We start from the raw sequence: 25,043 nt of genomic DNA, 5'->3' as shown, positions 1-25,043 counted from the left end.
TTTCAGTAGAGAAAAGGGGGTGACATTTAGCAATACTTGAGGGTGTGACTAGTAATTGGGCCAGAACTGGGCCTAGGAAAAATTTTGCATATTGGACTCATTTTGCTCCTAATTTTTCATAGATTTGATTTAGCTAGGTCTCATCATCATATGATGAACCTAACTAAACCAAATCAAAATATTTTTGAAATAAATCTTGGAGCAATTTGGAGCCAAGGCCGCCTAGCATTCTCTCTTGTTCATTGATGGAAAACACTAGGAAAAGTGAAAGATGAACTTCTCCTAAAATTCTCTCTAACTCGGATCTTCTTCAAAGGAGACTTGGAACTGCACTTCAAGCACTTGAGAAGGATGAATCACGGATTGGAATAGGCCTAAGCCTTGGATGGAAGTATCCAAGCTCAAGCATCAATGGAGTGCTCACTTCAAAGAGAAGGAAGAAAGGTGAAATCCTAAGGTTTGAAGGAGAACTCTCAAGGTGACTTTGAAAGGGGAAACTCGGCCAAAGGCTCTCAAATTTCATTCAATATTCAAAGTGAGTACAATAAGGTGAAGGAGGGAACATATAACTTCCGAAAATTAGGTGAACACTTGGCGCCACATGAGTGGCCACCATGTTGGCGCCAAGTTTTGAATTCAAATTTGAATTTGAATTCAAAACTTGTCACACATGTGTATGACCGGTCCCATGGGTGCTTGGTGCATTTGGCTTTGATTTAGTGTGCATTTAGGGTTGAATTTAAGTCACACATGTTCAGCCTAGGTGGCATAATCCATGTGACTCAAAATGCAACTTAAATGCATGCTAAATTAAACCTAATTTTGCCTAATCCTCTTAAACTAATATTCCTCCTTAAATCCTACTCTAATGACCCAAATACAATGGTCCAACAAATACAATGGAAAGGAAAAATTACAAGAATGAAAATGAGCCCAATATTGGGTACCAAAAGCCCAAAGGCCCATGAAGCCCAAAACTAGGCCCAACAAGCCTAAAACCTAAAATGCTACTCTATGTGGTCCAAAATACAAGACCAAAATATATTCATACTATACTAACAAAAATATAATAAGAATGTTAAAAACAAGATAAGCCCATGTTGAAACTTGGTTTGGGCCTTCCAAGCCCATAGGGCCCGTTGGGCCTAGACTGGCCCAATCTTCCATGTCTAGCCCACTCCTCTTGGATCTTTGAGTGTGTCACCTCTTGCATTCCCAAGTATGATTCCATCATTCATGGCCGAAAATTACTAGTTTTCCTTCTAGTTTTTGAAGCTTCTCCTCCAAGTTTCTAAACCATTGTAAGTTAGGCTGACCTTACCATGGTTCTTAAGTGAACCATGGTCAAGGATAGCTTCTCCTACAAGTTTTAGAAACCATGGATGGTTAGCTACACCTTACCATGGTTCCTAGTGAACCATGGTTAAGGTTAGCTTCTCCTAGAAGCTACCTCCCCTATATATTTGTAAAACCCTCTCTTGTAATCACTTTTGGACATTTATGAGAATTAGAAATCAGATTTCTCTCTCATTTTCAAGAGTCAATTTCGTGAGAAACCTCCTCCTAGGTTCTCTCTCAAGGTTCCTTCTCCTAGAAGCTTGGTTTCTCAAGCTTCTTCACTTTTTTAAGAGTTAACCAAACCTCTCTTAGGTGCTTCTCCACCATTGGAGAATCCTCCAAGGTGATTCCGCCACCTTCAAGGAGTTCAACCTCATGGAGCATTTCAGTCCTTGCATGGAAAGCTTGGAAGAATATCAATCCTCTCCAAGTACTTCCATCAAACTTGTCCAGGGGGGACATCTCGGACATTACCCCCAACGACAGCAAGGCCACCGAGGAGGCCACAATGGACGAGGACGAGGGCGAGGTCACAGTTCAGGCACTCGCACAAACCAACCCTCTGGATCCCAACAAAATGCTGGTGGCACGGTGCAGGCCGAGGTAAGTCAAGAAATAGGGTCAGCTCCCTTGTGGGGAGTTATCAACACAATTGCAGGTGGTTTCGTAAGAGGAGGCTCTAGCAGCTCGGCACGAAAAAGACACTTGCGCAGCATCAACAATGTCCATTCCGCTACCTCGGCCCAGCACCAAAGCTCACCACCAATCACCTTCACCGACGAAGACTACACTAGCGTCTGTCCAAATCAAGATGACCCAATGGTCATCGCCGTGGAGGTCGCCAACTGGGAGGTCCATAAGACGCTGATCGACCAAGGCAGCTCGGTTGATGTCTATACTGGCCGACGTTCCTCAAGTTAGACATCCCTCACTTCCTCATCTAGCCTCACACAGAACCCCTAGTCAGTTTTGCAGGAGAGTGAGTTCACACTCGAGGGTGTGTGGATCTGCTGACAACCTTCAGAACTTCTCCCGACTCAAGGAGGATCATGGTCTGCTACCTCCTCGGCAAGGCCAACACATCCTACAATATAATCATCGGAAGGTCGACGTTGAACCAACTCAGAGCAGTGGTATCTACCCTACACCTCACGGTGAAGTTCCCAGGAAGTGGTGGCAAGATCATTTCTGTCAGAGCAAACCAGAAGACAGCTCGAAAGTGACCCTCCTACAGTGGCTCATATCACCCAAATCGACATCACTGACCTTGATCCAAGGTTGAAATCTTATGATGAATGGCCGAGTCCCATTGACGAGCTTGATGATCTTCAGGTTGGCAAATTCCCTGGACAGTGCACAAAAATAAGTAGGCAGCTAAACCCAGAATACGACAGCAACTTGAAGCCAAAATCTCCAAGAACGCCGCCCTCTTTGCATGGTCAGGCGCCGATATGCCAGGTATAGATACTAACTTCATCTATCATAGGTTAGCAATCCACAAGGATGCAAAACCAGTGGACTAGAGGAAATGGAAGGTCGACGATGAGAGGCGAGAAACCATCATCGTCAAAACACAAAAGCTAATGAACGCAGGCTTCATCCGCGGAGTCAGGTACACCACGTGGCTGGCAAACGTGGTACTGGTGAAGAAGAGCTTGGGGAAGTGGCGTATGTGCGTCGACTACACCTACCTGAACAAAGCATGCCCCAAGGACTCGTACCTCTTAACGAGCATCGACAGGCTGGTCGATGGAGTATCCGGGCATGCCCTCCTCAGCTTTCTAGATGCTTACTCCAGGTACAACCAGATCATGATGTTCCCACCAGACAAAGTGCACACGTCGTTGATCACGGACCACGCCAATTTTTGCTACCGAGTGATGCCATTCGGTCTAAAAAACATAGGGGCCACTTACCAACGACTGATGGATAAGGTTTTCCACCAACAGATTGGGTGGAATATGGAGGTCTACTTTGATGACATGGTGGTCAAAACCGCTTCCTCCGAAGGTCATGCAGCCGACCTGGCCGAGGTGTTCAGTCAGATCAGAAAACACAACATGCGCCTCAACCTAGAGAAGTGTGTCTTCGGCGTCCAGGGAGGTAAATTCCTTGGCTTCATGATCACCAGTAGAGGCATTGAGGCCAACCTGGAGAAATGCAAAGCCATCATCCAGATGCAGAGCCCCCAGACCGTGAAAGACGTCCAGTGCTTGGCAGGAAGGTTGGTTTCTCTTTCACAGTTTATCCCCAGGTTGGCGGAGAAAGCAGGGCCAATCTTCACCCTGCTGCGAAAACTAAAGAACTTCGAGTGGACAGACCAATGCGAAGAGGCTTTCAAGAGCTTCAAAGTCTTCCTCACGACCCCGCCAATCCTTCAGAGGCCGGACCACCACGCCGACTTCCTCCTCTACCTGGCCGTGGTAGAGGGCCCTGTAGACCCCTAAAATTGTCCGGGTCGGAAATAAGACTCAAAGACTCTCGAAGACCGAAGGAAAGTCAGCCGGAAGGACTCCTGGAAGACCCTAGGATGATTCTTTATAGGTCTAGAAGTCCTAGAGTAGCTTAGAATAAGGGTGTGTGAGGATTGGAGCTCAATACGCCCTCCTAGAGGTTCAGTACGGCCGTACTGAGCCATTTGAACTACAATACGGCCATAATGAAATCAATACGGCCGTACTGAATTCAGTACGGCCGTACTGTAGTTCAAAAACTCAGTACGGGCCGTATTGACTCCTTAGGCCGTACTGCGCCTCAATCCTATAAATAGGACATCATTGGCTCGTCCTTCAACACATTTGGAGCATTTCTCCACCCTCTGGCTGAGTATTCTTGGGTTTTTGAGCTATTCTCTGCCCTAGAAATCTCTTCGAGAGCTGATCCGACTAAGTTCTTGAGTTCACGAGCCTTTAGCTTGAGACTCGAACAAGTCGAAGGGAAATCTCTTTGATTTCCATAGTTAATATTTATTTTTAGGGAAAGGAGCGAGCGAACGTGTAGTGGGAAGGAGCGCCAAAAAGCCTCCTAACTCCTTTTTGAATATATAAAAGCCCGCTTCGAAGGTTTCTTTCCAAATCCTTTCTTTTACCGCTTTCATTTATCGCTTTTTGATTGTTGCATTGCACGTTTAAAGCTTTCATCATGTAGATAGTTTACTTATAATCGTTCTAATAAATAGGGGTAGTTTAATAATTTTACGCTATTATTTATGAAATAATCCGTCATAGGGAACCCGAAAGGGGCGTTGTGGGGTGCTAACACCTTCCCCACACGTAATCGACTCCCTTACCCAACTCTGGTTGTAATGGCCAAAGTTGATTTGCGAAAATCAATTGCCTTATGTCTTTTTCCAATGTTTTGAGTAAAACATTGGTGGCGACTCCAAGAACCCCTTTTTGCGAAAACCTCTAATCCATGGAGGGTCCCGTTTGGGATTAACACGGATTGGTGAGAATCATTTAACAAAATTGTTAGTTCGATGAGGTCTCAGTTTGAGAATAAGTCGTTCTAACAATCCATCATTTTTCAAAACCAAAAAAGAGTCCAACCATCGTCGCGAATGCCAATGTCCGTTTCGGCGGGTGGCGACAGATGGCGACTCCGCTGGGGAAGCCTCGAGAGTCAGTCCCATTTAGTGATGGATTATTTCTAAAATGATAGTTTAAAATTACTTCATTACCCCTCGCTTGTATGATAATATGTTTTACCTAATTGGCTTTAATAACTGTTGGGTGTTTAAATTTTCGCAATTGTTTGAAATATAAACTGCACACGAACCTTTGCACGCAACAATTCCCTCTATACCCGGGGGCATGAGTGGAAAGCCATAGGGAGTGGATGCTAGTACAGCCGGTTGTCGAATGGGTCTATAGGTGCCCGTAGACCGTTGTCGGAAAGCATCACTCAAGGTGAAAACCATGAACTCAAGTCCGACAGTGCGTTGGAGCTTTCCATCGACTTACGACGAAAGGGATTGGGTCCCTATAATGGGGGCACCTTGGGGGCCTTAGACCGGTGAGAACAGTTAGAACCTCCTTGAATATGCACTTGTCTGCAGGATACCCCTACCTCGTGATTCGCTCGTGACTGTTCATGGATGAGTGAATTGTTTGTGTATAGGTCTATGTGACATTGTTTGTGCATTAATAATAAACCTCGTGATGAGGTCTAAGAATAACCCCCATGCATGAAAAATGTCATGACATGAGAGGAAAGACCATGTGTGAAAATATAATGAAAGTGAGGAGCATGTGCATCATTACCAATAAGACATCATGCATCCTCATAACCATTCATTTTAGGCTCACCAATACCCCTTGACATGAGTGAAAGAGACCCATGACTATTGAGATTCTCCGTTAGGGGAGAGATCATAAGTCAAGGAGGGTGGTAAACCTCCGTCTTAAAAGGGTAGCACCTTAAAGATGGAAGGTTATCAAGCTCATGTCAAGAGTGTATTCATTCCATAAATAAACTAATTAGATTAAGCATTCATTTTAGAAAGTGGCTGGTCATCTCTCTGTCCTCACGCGCGCGCAGAAACTCAAGAAGATGGACGCGTTGGAGGAACAAAATAGGAAGCTTACAGCCGAGCTCTCACAGCTCAAGGAGCAAATGGCACAAATGATGGAACTCATGCGTCACCAAAACATACACGGGGCTCAACACAGTGACCATGAATCTCATCATGAGGAGGAGCAAGAGCAAGAGACTCCGCAAGCTGTACCCCTTGGGGCGGGGATTACAATTAGAGAGCCCGAGATTTCAAAGGAGCAATTCCACGCTCTCAAGGACCGGCTGAGGGCTATGGAGGGGCATGATTTTGATATCAAAGATGCCGTCGACATGTGCTTAGTGAGGGACATCCAATTCCCTCCCAAATTTAAAGTGCCCAATCTCCCAAAGTATGTGGGATCGACTTGCCCCAAAAGTCATCTCACCATGTATTGCCGAAAGATGGCTGCATATGCCACTAATGAAAAGCTCTTAATCCATTGCTTCCAAGAGAGCTTGGCTGACACCGCACTTAACTGGTATATGCAGCTGGATGGGAATCAGGTGCTTACATGGAAGCAGTTGGCCGACGCATTTCTCAAGCGCTACAAGTATAACATCGACCTAACACCCGATAGGTCCGATCTTCAAGCCTTGAGTAAGAAAAGTGATGAATCCTTTAAGGCGTACGCCCAACGATGGAGGGAGTTGGCGGCACAAATAGAGCCCCCGCTGTCGGATAAGGAGACGGTGTCCCTGTTTATAAACTCGTTGACCGGTCCCTATTATGACAAGATGATAGGGAACACGACAACGCTCTTCTCGGACATCATCACCATTGGAGAAAGAGTGGAACAAGGGCTGAAAAGTGGGAAGCTAGCTAAGCCTTCTCAATCATTTGAAGCTAACAAGACCTATGGGAAGAAGAAGGAGGGAGGAGTCAACGCCGTAACTATTTCTTCATCTTCCTCCGCTTCGAAGTCGGGAAAGTCACAGTACAACCCTGTGAAGAAGTTTGATAAACTTCCGACCACATATAGCAACCTCCTGCCGAAGCTAGTGCAAGCTCATCTTCTAGCTTACATTCCACCAAGGAAAATTGATCCACCTTACCCCGATTGGTACAATCCGCAAGACAAATGTCTATACCATTCGGGGGCACCGGGGCATTCAACGGAGAACTGTAGAGCTCTCAAATATAAGGTCCAAGACCTTATCGATGCTGGGTGGATCACTTTTGATTCGACAGCGCCCGACGTGAGCAAGAATCCTCTGCCGAAGCAGGAGTAGAGAGAAGAGCAAGCCACGATAGGGCCCCTCCACATTTTTCTTTTCTTTTTGGGACTCATGATCAGTACCCGAGATCATGAGATCCTTTTCATATAAATAAGGGTTTTTTGTACAGTTTTTTATACATATCAATAAAGAGGCATTTTTCACACATCATTCTCTCATTTATTCTTTTCTCTCTTTCTCTCATTAACATTAATAATTCTAAACCAAAAACAGAACCGATAAAAACAATTATGTCTGTGATTGTTCGCTCCGACCGGGATCCGAAAGTTGAGGATGAATGGGTTGAGTTGGACAGTGATGAGGAGACCATCTCTCCGGATCTGCAAAGACTGCTAGATCAAGAAGCTCGTCTACTCCAATCGTATCAAGAGAAATTGGAGACCGTGAATTTGGGGCAGGGCCAAGAGATAAAAGAGGTCAACATTGGGACCCATATCAGTGATGAAATAAGGGCGCAATTGATCCAATTGTTAAGGGAATATAAGGACGTATTTGCATGGTCATATCATGATATGCCCGGTTTGGACTCTAACATCGTCGAGCACAAGTTACCGTTGAAAGAAGGGTTTCGACCCATCAAACAAAAGCTCCAACGAATCAAGCCCGAATGGTCTTTAAAGATCAAGGAGGAGGTAGAAAAGCAATTAGACGCGGGATTCTTGGTTGTATCTCAGTATCCCGAATGGCTGGCTAACATCGTGCCAGTCATTAAAAAGAATGGAAAGGTTAGAGTTTGTGTTGACTACAGGGATCTGAATCGTGCCAGTCCAAAGGACGATTTTCCCTTACCGCACATCGATACACTAGTGGATCATACAGCCACGAACACACTCTATTCCTTTATGGATGGGTACTCTGGGTACAACCAAATCAAGATGAATGTGGAAGACCGCGAGAAAACTTCCTTCATTACACCCTAGGGCACTTTCTGCTACAGGGTGATGCCTTTTGGACTCAAAAATGCGGGTGCCACCTACCAACGAGCGATGGTGATGTTATTCCACGACATGATCCTCAAAGAAATCGAAGTATACGTGGACGACATGATCGCAAAGTCGAAGGACGAAATGGACCATATCCAATATTTGAGAAAATTATTCAACCGGCTTCGCAAGTATCAGCTTAAGCTAAATCCGGCTAAGTGTACTTTCGGAGTTCGGTCGGGTAAGCTTCTCGGGTTCATCGTCAGTAAAAAAGGCATAGAGGTGGACCCCGATAAAGTGAAGGCAATAATGGAAATGCCTCCTCCTAAGACCGAGAAAGAGATAAGAGGATTCCTCGGCAGGGTGAACTATGTCGCAAGGTTCATCGCACAGTTGACTGACACGTGCAAACCAATATTCAGGCTGTTGCGCAAGAATCACTCCGAATCTTGGGATGAGGATTGTCAACAAGCTTTTGATAAGATCAAACAGTGCTTGGCCAATCCACCAGTATTGGTGCCACCTGTCGAGGGAAGACCATTAATCCTCTACTTAACCGTGCTTGATGAGTCCATGGGAGGTGTGCTAGGACAACAAGATGAAACGGGAAAGAAAGAACGAGCCATCTACTACCTGAGCAAGAAATTTCTCAACTATGAAACCCGCTACACGCTGTTAGAAAAGACGTGCTGTGCGTTAGCATGGGCAACACAACGGCTCAGGCAGTATATGATTAGGCATACTACTTGGTTGGTTTCCAAAATGGATCCAATTAAGTACGTGTTCGACAAACCAATAATCACTGGGAAGATTGCCCGATGGCAAGTACAGTTATCAGAATTTGACATCATACATGTCACACAAAAGGCCATCAAGGGCAGTACCCTAGCTGATTACCTAGCACACAGGCCGACCAACGACTACCAATCCCTTCAGGATAATTTCCCCGATGAGGATATAATGAATCTACAACATGAAGAGCCTAAAGATGATGCGTGGACCATGTATTTTGATGGAGCCTCCAACATGCTTGGACGAGGGATTGGCACAGTGCTAATCTCTCCACAAGGGAAATACATTCCCATAACGGCAAGACTCAACTTCGATTGTACAAACAACATGGCTGAATACGAGGCTTGCGCGTTGGGAATCCAAGCAACCATCAACAATGGTATCCTAAAGCTCAAAGTGTTTGGTGATTCGGCCCTAGTCATCTACCAACTACGAGGTGATTGGGAAGTCCGAAATCCTAAACTGATACCATATGTTGAGCACATCAAAGATTTGACACATCTCTTCCAAAGTGTCGTCTTTGAATACATTCCAAGGGAGGAGAATCAGTTTGCCGACGCTCTTGCTACGCTCTCGTCGATGTTCGCCTTGGATAGTGAGCATGAAATGCCCATCATCAATATCCGGCGGCACGATAAGCAAGCGTTCTGCCTTCTGATAGATAAAGCTGTCGATGATCGTCCATGGTTCCATGACATCAAGCAATATTTAACAAAAGAGGAATATCCTGATGCGACCAACGATAATGACAAGAAGCATATCCGAAGAAGGGCCATGGGATTTCTGCTAGTCGGTGAAACCCTCTACAAGAAAAATTATGACTCGGTCTTGTTGAGATGTATAGACCGAGTCGAAGCTCAAAATATGATCAAAGAAGTACATGAGGGGGGTTTCGGTACCCATATCCCCGGGCCTGCAATGGCTAAAAAGATCCTCAGGGCGGGATACTATTGGTCGACCATGGAAAGGGATTGTTACCAGTACGTGCGAAAATGCCATAAGTGTCAAGCATACGCCGACAACATTCATGTCCCACCGACTCCACTCAACGTATTGGCTTCACCTTGGCCATTCGCAATGTGTGGCATGGATGTTATTGGACCCATCGAGCCGAAAGCATCCAATGGACATAGATTCATCCTTGTGGCCATTGACTACTTCACCAAATGGGTAGAAGTGGCATCGTATGCTCATGTGACCCGAAAGGTGGTAACATCCTTCATCAAGAAGAACATTATATGCAGATACGGTATTCCCGATAAAATCATCACTGATAATGGATCTAATTTGAATAACAAAATGGTGGAAAAACTGTGCCAAGAATTCAAGATCCAACACCACAACTCTTCCCCATATCGGCCAAAGATGAATGGGGCAGTCGAGGCAGCCAATAAAAACATCAAGAAAATAGTGCAAAAGATGGTTGTCTCATTTAAAGACTGGCATGAGATGTTACCCTTCGCTCTTCATGGTTATAGGACTTCAGTACGCACATCTACAGGAGCTACTCCATTCTCCCTCGTCTATGGGATGGAGGCAGTTCTACCTGTCGAAGTCGAGATACCTTCTCTAAGGGTAATCATGGAAGCAAAACTTTCCGAGGCAGAATGGGTTCAAAGCCGATACGACCAGTTGAATCTTATTGAAGAGAAACGGCTGAACGCCATATGCCATGGTCAAGCCTATCAGAGGAAGATCAAAAAGGCTTTTGACAAGAAAGTCCACCCTCGAGTCTACCATGAGGGAGAGCTGGTAATGAAGAAGTTGCTACCAGCTCAAAAGGACAAAATCGGAAAGTGGGCCCCGAATTACGAAGGACCATACATGGTGAAGCGAGCCTTCTCAGGGGGAGCATTGATCCTCACGGACATGGATGGAGAAGAACTTCGATACCCAGTCAACGCTGACGTGGTAAAGAAGTACTATGCTTGAAGACGTTGCTTGCATAGGCCCGCTAGGATGAAAACCCGAAAAGGGCGTCCTAGGCAAAAGTTAGGGCAAAATAAAAAACCTGCCAGTACAAGGGTATTAGGCAAAATAAAGGCGAATTTATCCCCGCTAGGATACGTCCTAGGCAAAAATTAGGGGCAAAAGAATAAGACACAAAAACAAAGCAAGCAACGATCACTTGAATCGAAAACTGAAAGGCGGTTCAAGTGATTATCTTCTAGAAGCAAGCGTCTTGCAGTGTCTACACTCCTGGCTCAGGCATCTCACCCGAAGCAATTAGGGGAACGTAAGAGCAACAATTACAGATATAATTGTTAAGCCTAATGTATATAGCCTACCCTGGCCAGCCATTCTTCAGAAATTCCTTTTGTGTATCTTTCTGTAAAAACATTTGTGAATATCAATAAAATATCTATTCATTTCTCTTCTCTTGACCATGTGATTATGCCTCTAAATTGGTGTTTCTTAAAAAAATTGTACGAAATTCCTTTAATAATCGGTCAATAAAGAAAGTTGGAGGGGTTCCTATAAAATCCGTAATCTCCTGCGTAAGAGGCTCACAGAAATCCTCCCTCACGTCGATGACAGAAATTCCTCCAAGAAGAGGAGGATAGGGAGAGCCATTCATTTTTCTAAAAACATTAACAAAATGATTAAACTTGCATTTTGTGCATCACACACACATTAGTTGCACATTCAAAGACCTTATCATGAGGCAATCGCATAAAATAGAAAAATAGGAAAAATTTCTTGTGTATGACAGCAGCCAACAGAAAAAGCCAAAATCGACAAAAAAGGCAAAAAAATTCAGAAAATCTAACAATCATACAGAATAACTGAGCCTGGAGAGTCTTGCCGAAATAATACTCCCCAGAGACATCTCAGCTTGCACTCTTGGGCCGAATTCCCAGTGAAAGCTATCAGAGCAAGATCAGCAAGATTCCCCAATGGAAGCATGATCATCCAAACAAAATATCCGAGTCAAAGGACTTAGACTTCCTCAGTGGAAGATAGCTTTCCAACTCGAGCGACGAGTGAAGCTAAGCCTGAAGAGGCTTTCTAAATAATACTCTGGGATACATAAGATCCTCAATCCCCATTCGCCTACTCAGAGGCACTCCTTCAAAAAGAGAAAATCCGAAAAGATCAATAACCATTCCCCAAGCAGAATTCGGTATTCAGCTAAACACCGAACGTCAAGATAATCCGCCTAACAGAAGAGGCCAATCAAGATCAATACGACAGAATCCCCCAGCGGATAACAGCCTACGCAGAGGCAACAAAACCAGAAAATCAAAAAAGTCACCCGAATAAGGATAACTGGGATACTCCACCAACGTCGAAAAAACGTCAGCCAATCATAAGGCATCGCTCACCTCAGAAAGAGCATCTTTGTGTCTGCATCCCCAAGGAATCAGAATTTCCCCAGTGGGCACCAACTACGCAATGGAAAGTTGGGACACAAGAACCTATGAGTAACTGCACATCCCCTAGACGGATCCCTGCGTTATCCAGCCCTCAGCGGCACCAAAATCAAAAACAACCGTCGAAGCAGCATCGTGGACTGTGGAGACAAAATCATCACAAATCCCTGGAGAGGGCAAACTCACGCTACCAAAGTGACCAGAAGCACGGAGGTATGCAACCCTGGGGAGGGCAAACCGCAGACCCTGGAGAGGGCAAACTCACGCTACCGAGGTCGTCAGAAACACCGAGGTATGCACGAGCCTGGAGAGGCGACGACTAATACTCAGCTACCGACGTCGTCAGAAACACGGAGGTATGCAGCTGCCAACGTCGTCAGAAACACGGAGGCATGCAGACCCTGGAGAGGGCAAACTCACACTACCGAGGTCGTCAGAAACACCGAGGTATGCACGAGCCTGGAGAGGCAACGACTAATACTCAGCTACCGACGTCGTCAGAAACATGGAGGTATGCAGCTGCCAACGTCGTCAGAAACACGGAGGCATGCAGACCCTGGAGAGGGCAAACTCACGTTACCGAGGTCGTCAGAAACACCTAGGTATGCACGAGCCTGGAGAGGCGACGACTAATACTCAGCTACCGACGTCGTCAAAAACACGGAGGTATGCAGCTGCCAACGTCGTCAGAAACACGGAGCCATGCAGACCCTGGAGAGGGCAAACTCACGCTATCGAGGTCGTCAGAAACACCGAGGTTTGCACGAGCCTGGAGAGGCGACGACTAATACTCAGCTACCGACGTCGTCAGAAACACGGAGGTATGCAGCTGCCAACGTCGTCAGAAACACGGAGGCATGCAGACCCTGGAGAGGGCAAACTCACGCTACCGAGGTCGTCAGAAACACCGAGGTATGCACGAGCCTGGAGAGGCGACGACTAATACTCACCCTGGAGAGGGCAAACTCAACCTGGAGAGGCTACTCAACAATTTTCCCACCTGAAGACACTACAAGTCGGAAGGATGGCTTACTCCCCGGACAATTGGGTCAACTCCTTTACTTGTCAACCGGTACACCAAAAAAAGTCGTTCGACTAAGTAAAGGGGGGGCAGCTGTAGACCCCTAAAATTGTCTGGGTCGGAAATAAGACTCAAAGACTCTCGAAGACCGAAGGAAAGTCAGCCGGAACGACTCCTGGAAGACCCTAGGATGATTCTTTGTAGGTCTAGAAGTCTTAGAGTAGCTTAGAATAAGGGTGTGTGAGGATTAGAGCTCAATACGCCCTCCTAGAGGTTCAGTACGGCCGTACTGAGCCATTTGAACTACAATACGGCCATAATGAAATCAATACGGTCGTACTGAAGTTTTTGAACTTCAGTACGGCCGTACTGAATTCAGTACGGCCGTACTGTAGTTCAAAAACTCAGTACGGGCCGTATTGACTCCTTAGGCCGTACTGCGCCTCAATCCTATAAATAGGACGTCATTGGCTCGTCCTTCAACACATTTGGAGCATTTCTCCACCCTCTGGCTGAGTATTCTTGGGTTTTTGAGCTATTCTCTGCCCTAGAAATCTCTCCGAGAGCTGACCCGACTAAGTTCTTGAGTTCACGAGCCTTTAGCTTGAGACTCGAACAAGTCGAAGGGAAATCTCTTTGATTTCCATAGTTAATATTTATTTTTAGGGAAAGGAGCGAGCGAACGTGTAGTGGGAAGGAGCGCCAAAAAGCCTCCTAACTCCTTTTTGAATATATAAAAGCCCGCTTCAAAGGTTTCTTTCCAAATCCTTTCTTTTACCGCTTTCATTTATCATTTTTTGATTGTTGCATTGCACGTTTAAAGCTTTCATCATGTAGATAGTTTACTTATAATCGTTCTAATAAATAGGGGTAGTTTAGTAATTTTACGCTATTATTTATGAAATAATCCGTCATAGGGAACCCGAAAGGGGCGTTGTGGGGTGCTAACACCTTCCCCACACGTAATCGACTCCCTTACCCAACTCTGGTTGTAATGGCCAAAGTTGATTTGCGAAAATCAATTGCCTTATGTCTTTTTCCAATGTTTTGAGTAAAACATTGGTGGCGACTCCAAGAACCCCTTTTTGCGAAAACCACTAATCCATGGAGAGTCCCGTTTGGGATTAACACGGATTGGTGAGAATCATTTAACAAAATTGTTAGTTCGATGAGGTCTCAGTTTGAGAATAAGTCGTTCTAACAATCTATCATTTTTCAAAACCAAAAAAGAGTCCAACCATCGTCGCGAATGCCAATGTCCGTTTCGGCGGGTGGCGACAGGCCCAATCAGCATAGTCATAGTACAAGAGCGCCAGAAAGTGCAGACACTGATCTACTTCCTTAGCCGAGTTCTCTAAGACACGAAAAAAACGGTATCAGATGATTGAGAAGCTCGCACTAGCACTTGTACCGCAGCTCGGCACCTCCGACCTTATTTTCAAAGCCACTAGGTAGTCGTCAAAACTGACTACCCAGTCAAGAAAATCCTGAGAAAGCCAGAGCTCGTCAGACGGATGATAGCATGATCGATAGAACTGTAACGACCAGCCGTGGTCCCTACACTTAGTGGAATCGCACTAAAAATAGTGAACTAAGATAAATAATAAAATTGGATAACTGATAAATACAAAACATAAACAAAGATATATATATCATTAAGTTTTTAAGTATTAGGTATTTATACAGTTATCCAAAACTACTATCTCCTAGTGCCGGTCAAGCACAAAACTGCTACCCAAGGTGGCAACTCTAACACGAGGATCAAAACTCCCCGTCTCATAACGGTCACCTCAACTCCAAGCTAGCCCTGACCTGCTCCCATACCAAGTATGATCATCGCAGTTCCACCACATGGAAACAGAAGGGTAAGCTAGAGTTCAAAATCAAACATGAAGCAAGACACCACACACTTCAACATATTAACAATCATGCAATAAATGCATAACAATCATCATTACAAACAATCATACAATTCAACATAAAAACACAACTCATTCATACAACTTAGAAGAAACTTTAATACAACAACAACAACAACCATATACAACTTAATATTTAATGCGTCGTCATGCATATACAACTGGGAGATCTCCAACAAATGAGGTTGAGCAGTCTAGGTGGCATAAACTCTACTGAATCCAGCGTTTGACCTATCTCCACCAGGTCAGGTATAGAACAGCTTTAGGAACTCCGAAGAGAACCAGGTATAGACAATAATAGTTGATTTCTCAGGTGTGCCACTTAGACTCGGAGGTCCAGTACTACTACTGTCAGGACAGAAGGGTTTGGGTATGAGCCTACCACGGCCTTGGCTAGCTTCACCAATCCACATGTGGAGTTAGCCCACCCACTGTCCTCCAAGTACCACGCACCCTCTAGTATCTAGTCAAAAATTGCATCTCTAACTAGATACCTTACTCAAATTGGTCATTCAACCATGACATGGATCGACTATTTCCATGTCGCCCACACAGTACTAAGGGATTCAACTTTAAAACAACTTTCAACTTTAAAACAACTTTCAACTTTAAAACAACTTTCAACTTTAAAACAACTTTCAACTTATCACCTTAGTACTATGTATCTCAACTTCTGGCCGCTTGTAATCAGTATAGCTCGCCCTGGACCCTATACTGTGGTCGCTTTATACACGTGTGCCTCGACCTTGCCCACACACGGGATCAACTAAGTCCTAGAGGAGAACGATACAATGTCCACTCCGAGGGACAACTTCCCAAGGAGGGTTTTTCAACAAATTGGGCTCTTAGAGCACCACAACTATCTCAATCCACACAATGGGATGAACAACTTCGAAAACATCTCCTCTAATCCTAGTGATCAACAACTTATCATCACAACTTAATCAGCTTATAAATCAACAACATATATCAGCCCAACAACTTTCAACTTGAACAACATAATCAACTTTTCAGCAATAGACATCACATCAACTTTACAGCAATAGACGACTTACAACTTTACAGCAATAGACGACTTACAACTTTATAGCAACTCTCAACAATTGATGGAAGAGCATGGGATAAAGGCCCAACCACTAGAGCAATGGCCAGGAGGTTACTTGAAGATTTGACTGCTTCAGAGCTTAGTGGGCCCAATGGGCTTGGTGGGCCTAGGGTGCTTTTCACTTGGGCTTTGATTGATTGAACACCATGATTAATTGTATTTTCTTAGTATAGGAATTTACTTTGATGTTGGTCTTGTATTTTGACCATAGATTAGGGTTTAGGTGTCTTGGGCTTAATTTTGGGCTTCTTGGGCTTTGGGCTTTTGATACCCAATATTGGGCTCATTCTTCTCCTTGTATTTTTTCCTATTCATTGTATTCATTAGACCATTGTATTTTGGTCATTAGATTAGGGTTTAAGGAGGTTTAGTAGTTCATTTGAATTAGGACAAATTAGGTTAAATTTAGGATGGATTTAAGTTGCATTTAGGTCACACTTTTGGCACCACCTTGGCTACACAAGTGTGACACCGAAATGCAACCCTAAATACATACTAAATTCAGCCTAAATCACATTTATCTCTACATGACCGGTTATGCACATGTGACACAAGGTTTGAATTCAAATTTGAATTTGAATTCAAATCTTGGCGCCAACATGTGACCTATCATGTGGCGCCAAGTGTCTCCTCCTATTTTCGGTGCATTATATGTTCCCTCCTAACACATTTTGTATTCACTTTTGATCATAATAGAAATTTGTGAGCCATTGGCCGAGTTTCCTCTCTCAAAAGTCTCTTAGAGTTCATCTTCAAAACCTTAGGATTTCACCTTAGAATCCTTCTCTTTGAAGTGTGCTTTCCATTGATGCTTGAGCTTGGATTCTTCCCTCCTAGTTCTAGGTTGAGTTCATCCGTGAGTTCTTTTCTTATAAGTGTTCTTGAGTTGAAGAATCAAGTCTCCATTGAAGAAGATCCGGCCTAAGCAAATCCGTGGAGAAGATCATCCATCACTTCTCCTAAGTTTGCTATCATTTTTGGTATCAAGAGCAAGGTTCTTCAAGGAGATAAGTTGTTTCACTTTTGAGTCCGTTTCTTTTTGTGTTCTTGTGTTGTTCATTGTGTTCTTCTTGTCTTGTTTGAGTTTATTTTCGGATCTATATGTTTTGAATCACATTTTGTTCCATAGATCCATTGGTTGATTGTTTTTGAATTTTCTTCCACAATCAACATGTTTAGGACCTATTAGCTTGTGCTTGTTTTGATTTAATTTGAGTCTCTCCATTCTTGTATGTGTCCGTGATTGGACTTCATGCATTTGCATTAGATTTTGGTTTTTAATCCATGTTTTGTCTTAGAGTTTGTGTTTAGTCCTTATATGTTACATAATTCCTTGATTAGCATGTTGACCTAATTTTTTCTTTGAAGTTCATTGTCTCATATTTTGGTTTCGGTTTGTATTCATTGTTGCCTACCTATATGTGCTTTTTATTTTACCTTATTGTGTTCATAATTTGCTATTAGTCCTAGCAAGTTTCTTTAGAGTTAGGTTTCCATTGTGTACTTAAGTTTTCAAATCACTTTCCATTGAAAAATCTTATAAAAATTTTTGTGACTCAAAATTTCAAGTGCTTAATCTTACTTCTAGTGCACTATCTTTTGGATTCAAATTTTAAAAAGTAAATATGCTGAAAACAGAGACAAAAACAGAGCCTAAATCAAAAGAAAAGTACAAAGATTCAAAGAAGAAAAGTGTACAAAAGAATCCAAGACAAAACCTAAAAACTAGTGCACTAGTTTCCTTGTTTTCACTTGAAATTTGACCTAATTTGTAGTCTCGGTTTCTATAGCTTGGAATCATAAAAAAAAATTGAAACAAAAGGCAAATACCTTCTCTGGAATCTCAATTTGAATATAGAAAAAGAAAGAATTAATAAAAAAATAGAGAAAGCATTTTAAAGTGAAAAAGCCGAGAGGTGTTCATTGATAAAAATTCATTTGATTCCTTGTTATTGTTTTGACTACTATTTGTTCTATACTTATCCAATTGCTTTCAAATTTTTTTTGTTTTGTTCATCTACTCTAGTACCTATCTAGGAACATTCCTAACTGAGTGCTAGCTTTATTTGGAGTCTTATTTTCCAGTTTTACTTGTTGAACCTCTTTGAGTCTTGTCATATATACATATTACTCTTAACTTTTGGTATAAGCTTTTCAAATTGTGCTTCTATTGCTTGTCTAGTTTTCTTTCAATAATTTCCCTGTGCTGGAAGTGACCTCAAATCCTTGCTCAAGGATTAAGTATTGCTCAACAAAGAGTAGGAAAAGTTTGGACACTAAGACCTAAAAATTTGACCTAATTTAGTGACCAAAACTTCTCCTAAACTTTCTTCACTTGAGTGACCATTCCTTTCACCTTGTGAGGCAGCCACCATTAACCTCTTTTGTTGTGATTCTTTGCAGGTCCAGGAGCATCAAATTTGAAGGATTAGTGGCGGATTAAGACACTTAAACAAGTGCTAGAAAAGTTGAACACAAAAACCGTCACTAATTGGTCACCAAAACCGCCATTTATTACTTTCTAGGCTAGTTTAAATTTTGCAATCTCTCTTGTATTTTAAAATCAATTTGTAAAGCTTGGAGGGAGTATTAAGAAGCTGGTCAGGTATATCTAACTCCTTGTTAGCATTCTCACGTGTAGTACTAGTGGAAGTGGCTTGAAAATTTCATATGTTTCAAGCTTCCACCTAGGGCAAATCGACTAGTTGATTATCCTTGCTTCCTTCAAGTGTTTGAACTTTAATTTTGTTTACTTTGCTGCCTTGAAACGTCTAGAATTGTGTAGTTTTACTTGCTCACGTTTAGTTTAGTTTCAAAAACAAACCAATTGTGAAAAAGCTTTCAAAATTTTTGTGAAAAGTTTTGGGGAATTGGAAGTACCACAAAGGAGTTTAGTGATTTCCACTTGAAAAGGCTTGGTTATTAAGTGGCTCTTTGTAGCTCACCTCCCTTGATAGTGCAACTTGTACACTTAGACTTCCAAGTGTTATTTTCATTCCTAGAAAATACCAAAAACATTTTATAACTTTTTGCATAGCATATAAAATCTTATTGCTTAATCATGAGTCAACATTCTCAAAGTAGTAGTGACTTTGAATCTCCTAAAAGTTTTAAAAGAATTGTCAAGGAGGTTGAGGCACTAAAACTTTGGAAGCATGATGAAATACTTCAAGAACAAAAAGAAAAACTTGAAAAGGAAGTACAAATCATGGCTTTAGAACAAGAGATTCAAAAGATTAAGCAACGAGAAGAAAAACTTTTGAAAAGATTAAATAAAAATAAAAGTCCAAAAGGTTCTTCTAGGAGCTCAACCAAGAGCTCCAATGATTCTCAAAGTCAAAATAATGATGGTAGTATACAAATGGATGCTTACTATCAACCCCCACCTAGGAGAGTCATTAAAGAACACAAAGTGAGGGAATCAAGGGTTGATCTCCCTTACTTTCATGGAAAAGATAATGTGGACACCTACTTGGATTGGGAGATGAAAGTGGAGCAAATCTTCACTTGTCATCAAGTAGGTGAGGAAAGAAAAGTTCCTTTAGCCACCCTAGCTTTTCAAGGACAAGCTATGTATTGGTGGACATCCTTGGAAAGAGAGAGAAGACTTCACAATGATCCTCCCATCACTTATTGGAATGAGTTGAGGAGTGCTATGAGAAGAAGGCATATTCCTTCTTATTATAGTAGGGAGCTTATGGATAAGCTCCAAAGACTCCAACAAAAGGGTATGAGTGTTGAGGAGTATAGACAAAAAATGGAGTTGTATCTCATGAGGGCTGGGATAAGGGAAGAAGAAAGATTGACCATTGCTAGATTTCTAAGTGGTCTTAATTTTGACATAAGAGATAGAGTTGAGTTACTCCCTTATAGGGACCTTGATGATTTGGTCCAACTTTGTATAAGGGTGGAACAACAAAATTTGAGAAAAACTTCTTTTAAAGGTAAAACTCAATCTAGCTCTTATGTTAAGAAAGACTACAAGAGGGAGGGTCAATTTGATACCTCTAAGAAATTTGGCAAAGAAAAAGAAAAAGAAAATGAGAAAAATAAAAATATTGTCACTTCTAGTAGTAAAACTAGTGATATCAAATGCTTTAAGTGTCTTGGGAAAGGTCACATAGATTCTCAATGCCCAACTAAAAAGGTGATGATTTTGAAGGGGCAAGACATTTATAGTAGTGTTGATGAATCTAGTTCCACTACTTCAAGTGACAGTGAATCAAGTGAGGAAGACCATCCCATTGAAAGTGCATATCCTTGTGATGGTCAACTTCTAATGATTAGAAGGCTTCTAGGAAACCAACCTCATGAGTCTCACCTTTCACAAAGAGAGAATATTTTTCACACAAGGTGTAAAATTCTTAATAATGCTTGTTCTCTCATTGTGGATAGTGGGTCTTGTTGTAATTGTTGTAGTACAAGGTTGGTGGAGAAGCTTGGTCTTACTATTATTCCCCATCCGAAACCATATCAACTTCATTGGATTAATGAAGATGGGGATATTAATGTTAATAATCAAGTGAAAGTCAAGTTCTCTATTGGTAACTATGAAGATCAAGTGGTTTGTGACATAGTTCCAATGGAGGCTTGCCATATTTTGTTGGGAAGGCCATGACAATTTGACAAGAAAACCATGCATAATGGCCTTACCAATGAAATCACTTTCACCCATAAAGAAAAGAAATTTGTACTTCATCCTTTGTCTCCTTCACAAGTGATAGAGGATCAAGTACAAATGAAATTGAAAAGAGAAGAAAAAAAAACTTGATTAAAAAAAAAAACAAAAAGGAAAAGAAGCATAAGTCTTCAAAGAAGAAGGAAGAGAAATCTCTAGAAGGAATTCAACAAGAAACTTTAAAACAAACCCTAATTGTTGAAAAGCCTTCTTATCTTCTTCTTTGTAGAAGTGTGCTTCAGTGTCATAATTTAAGCATTGAACTTAGTTCTTTACCTCCTCAAGTTTCTCATTTATTAAAAGAATTTGATGATATATTCCCTAGTGAAGGTCCAAAAGGCCTTCCTCCTTTTAGGGGTATAGAACATCAAATTGATTTTGTGCCTGGGGCTAGTCTACCCAATAGACCAGCCTATAGGACAAATCCTCAAGAAACTAAGGAGATAGAGAACCAAGTCCATGAATTATTGAATAAGGGGTGGGTACAAAAGAGTTTGAGTCCCTGTGCTGTGCCTGTATTGTTAGTGCCCAAGAAAGATGGAAAATGGAGAATGTGTTGTGATTGTAGGGCCATTAATAATATCACAATCAAGTACAGGCACCCAATCCCTAGACTTGATGATATGCTTGATGAATTACATGGTGCCTCTATATTTTCTAAAATTGATCTTAAAAGTGGTTATCACCAAATAAGAATTAAAAAGGGTGATGAGTGGAAAACTGCTTTTAAGACCAAATTTGGATTGTATGAGTGGCTAGTTATGCCTTTTGGTTTAACTAATGCACCAAGTACATTCATGAGGCTTATGAATCATGTCTTGAGAGAGTGTATAGGAAAATTTGTTGTTGTTTATTTTGATGATATATTAATCTATAGTAGTTCTCAAGATGATCACTTAGGACATCTTAGAGAAGTTATGATGATCCTTAGGGAAAACCAATTATTTGCAAATCTTGAAAAATGTACTTTTTGTGTGGATCATGTGGTTTTCCTAGGGTTCATTGTAAGCAAAAATGGGGTTCAATTGGACCCCGAGAAAATCAAAGCCATTCAAGAGTGGCCCAAGCCTAAAAATGTTAGTGAAGTTAGGAGTTTTCATGGACTAGCAAGTTTTTATAGAAGATTTGTGCCTAACTTCTCTAGCATTGCTTCACCCTTGAATGAGCTAGTCAAAACAGATATTTTATTTGATTGGACTTCAAAGCATGACCAAGCATTTCAATTACTTAAAGATCAACTTACTAATGCACCCATTTTAGCTCTACCAAATTTTGAAAAGACTTTTGAGCTAGAATGTGATGCATCAGGAGTTGGCATAGGAGCTGTGTTATTGCAAGGAGGACACCCCATTGCCTATTTTAGTGAAAAACTAAAAGGTGCCTCCCTCAATTACCCAACCTATGACAAGGAGTTGTATGCATTGGTTAGAGCTTTACAAACTTGGGAACACTATCTTGTGTCCAAAGAGTTTGTCATTCATAGTGACCATGAGTCACTTAAATATTTAAGAGGTCAAGGTAAGTTAAATAAGAGGCATGCCAAATGGTTAGAGTTCCTTGAACAATTTCCATATATCATTAAATTCAAGAAAGGAAAATCAAATGTTGTAGCTGATGCTTTATCTAGGAGACATACTTTGCTTGTGTCTCTAGGTACTCAAATTCTTGGATTTGATAATATTAGGGAGTTGTATGAGGAAGATCTTGAGTTTGGTGATAATTATAAAAAATGTCAACAAAAAGCTTTTGATGGTTTCTATATGGTTGAGGGGTACTTGTATAAAGAAGGAAGGTTATGCATATCCCAAGGATCCATTAGGAAATTATTAATTAAAGAGAGTCATGAAGGTGGGCTTATGGGGCACTTTGGAGTTGAGAAAACTCTTAGTTTGCTAAAAGAAAAATTTTATTGGCCCCATATGCGAAAAGATGTCCAAAGGCATTGTTTTAGATGTTTGTCTTGTTTACAAGCTAAGTCTAAAGTAATGCCTCATGGTACATACACACCTTTTCCTGTTGCTTCTTCTCCTTGGGTAGATATTAGCATGGATTTTGTGCTAGGTTTGCCTAGAACCCAAAGGGGAATGGATTCTATCTTTGTGGTAGTGGACCGTTTCAGTAAAATGGCTCATTTTGTCGCCACCCACCGAAACGGACCTTGGAATTCGCGATGATGGTCGGACTCTTTTTTAAGTTTGGAAAAAATGATGGATTGTTAGAACGACTTATTCTCAAACTGAGACCTCATCGAACTAACAATTTTATTAAATGATTTCACCAATCCATGTTAATCCCAAGCGGGACCCTCCATGGATTAGTGGTTTTCGCAAAAAGAAGGGTTCTTGGAGTCGCCACCAATGTTTTACTCAAAACATTGGAAAAAGGGATAAGGCAATTGATTTTCGCAAATCAACCTTGGCCATTACAACCAGAGTTGGGTAAGGGAGTCGGTTACGTGCGGGGAAGGTGTTAGCACCCCACAACGCCCCTTTCGGGTTCCCTATGACGGATTATTTCATAAATAACAGTGTAAAATTACTAAATTACCCCTATTTATTAGAAACGATTATAAGCGAAATATTTACATGATGAAAATTCTAAATATGCAATGCAACAATCAGAAAGCGGTAAAAGAAGGGATTTGGAAAAGAAAACTTTGAAGCGTGCTTTTATATATTTAAACAGACGTTAGGAGGCTTTTTGGCGCTCCTTCCCACTACACGCTCGCTCGTTCCTTCCCTAAAGATTAATTTTTACTATGGAAATCAAAAAGATTTCCCTTCGACTAGTTCGAATCCTCAAGCTAAATGCTCAGAACTCAAGAACTTTGTCGGATCGGCTCTCGGAGAGACTTCTAGGGCAGAACACTGCTCAAAAACCCCAGAATACTCAGCAAGAGGGACCAAAAGTATGGAAAAAGTGTCCAAAATCTGTGGAATGACGTCCAAATGACGTCCTATATATAGGAGTGAGGCGCAGTACGGCCTCTGACATCAATACGGCCCGTACTGAAGTTTTGAACTACAGTACGGCCGTATTGAATTCAGTACGGCCGTACTGAAGTTCAAAAACTTCAGTACGGTCGTATTGGTTTCAGTACGGCCGTATTGTAGTTCAAATTGTTCAGTACGGCCGTACTGAACTTCTAGGAGGCCGTATTGAGCTCCAATCCTCCCACATCCTTATTTTAAGCTACTCTAAGACTTCTAAACCTATGAAGAATCATCCTAGGGTCTTCCAGGAGTCCTTTCGGCTGACTTTCCTTCGGTCTTCGAGAGTCTTCGAGTCTTATTTTCGACCCGGACAATTTTAGGGGTCTACAGCTGCCCCCCATTTACTTAGTCAAACGACTTTTTGGTGTACCGGTTGACAAGTAAAGGAGTTGACCCAATTGTTCGGGGAATAAGCCATCCTTCCGACTTGTAGTGTCTTCCGGTGGAAAATTGTTGAGTAGCCTCTCCAGGTTGAGTATTAGTCGTCGCCTCTCCAGGCTCGTGCATACCTCGGTGTTTCTGACAACCTCGGTAGCTGAGTACCGCCTCTCCAGGCTCTGCCTCCGTGTTTCTGACGACGTTAGCAGTTGCACACCTCCGTGTTTCTGAGGACGTTGGTGGATGAGTACCCGCCTCTCCAGGCTCTGCCTCTGTGTTTCTGACGACATTGGCAGTTGCATACCTCCGTTGTTTCTGACGACGGGGTAGCTGAGTACCGCCTCTCCAGGCTCTGTCTCGGTGTTTCTAACAACCTTGACAGTTGCATACCTCCGTTGTTTCTGACGACGGGGTAGCTGAGTACCCGCCTCTCCAGGCTCTGCCTCGGTGTTTCTGACAACCTTGGCAGCTGAGTTTGCCCTCTCCAGGGTCTGCAGTTTGCCCTCCCCAGGGTTGCATACCTCCGTGTTTCTGACGACGGGGTAGCTGAGTACCCGCCTCTCCAGGCTCTGTCTCGGTGTTTCTGACAACCTTGACAGCTGAGTTTGCCCTCTCCAGGGTCTGCGGTTTGCCCTCCCCAGGGTTGCGTACCTCCGTGCTTCTGGTCACTTTGGTAGCGTGAGTTTGCCCTCTCCAGGGTCTGCGGTTACCGTGTTTCTGACGACGTTGGCC

The sequence above is a fragment of the Cajanus cajan genome, chromosome 7 (genome assembly GCF_000230855.2).
Source record: "Cajanus cajan strain Asha chromosome 7, NIPB_CcT2T_4, whole genome shotgun sequence".
Classification (NCBI taxonomy): Eukaryota; Viridiplantae; Streptophyta; class Magnoliopsida; order Fabales; family Fabaceae; genus Cajanus; species Cajanus cajan.
This window is presented reverse-complemented; position numbering follows the sequence as displayed.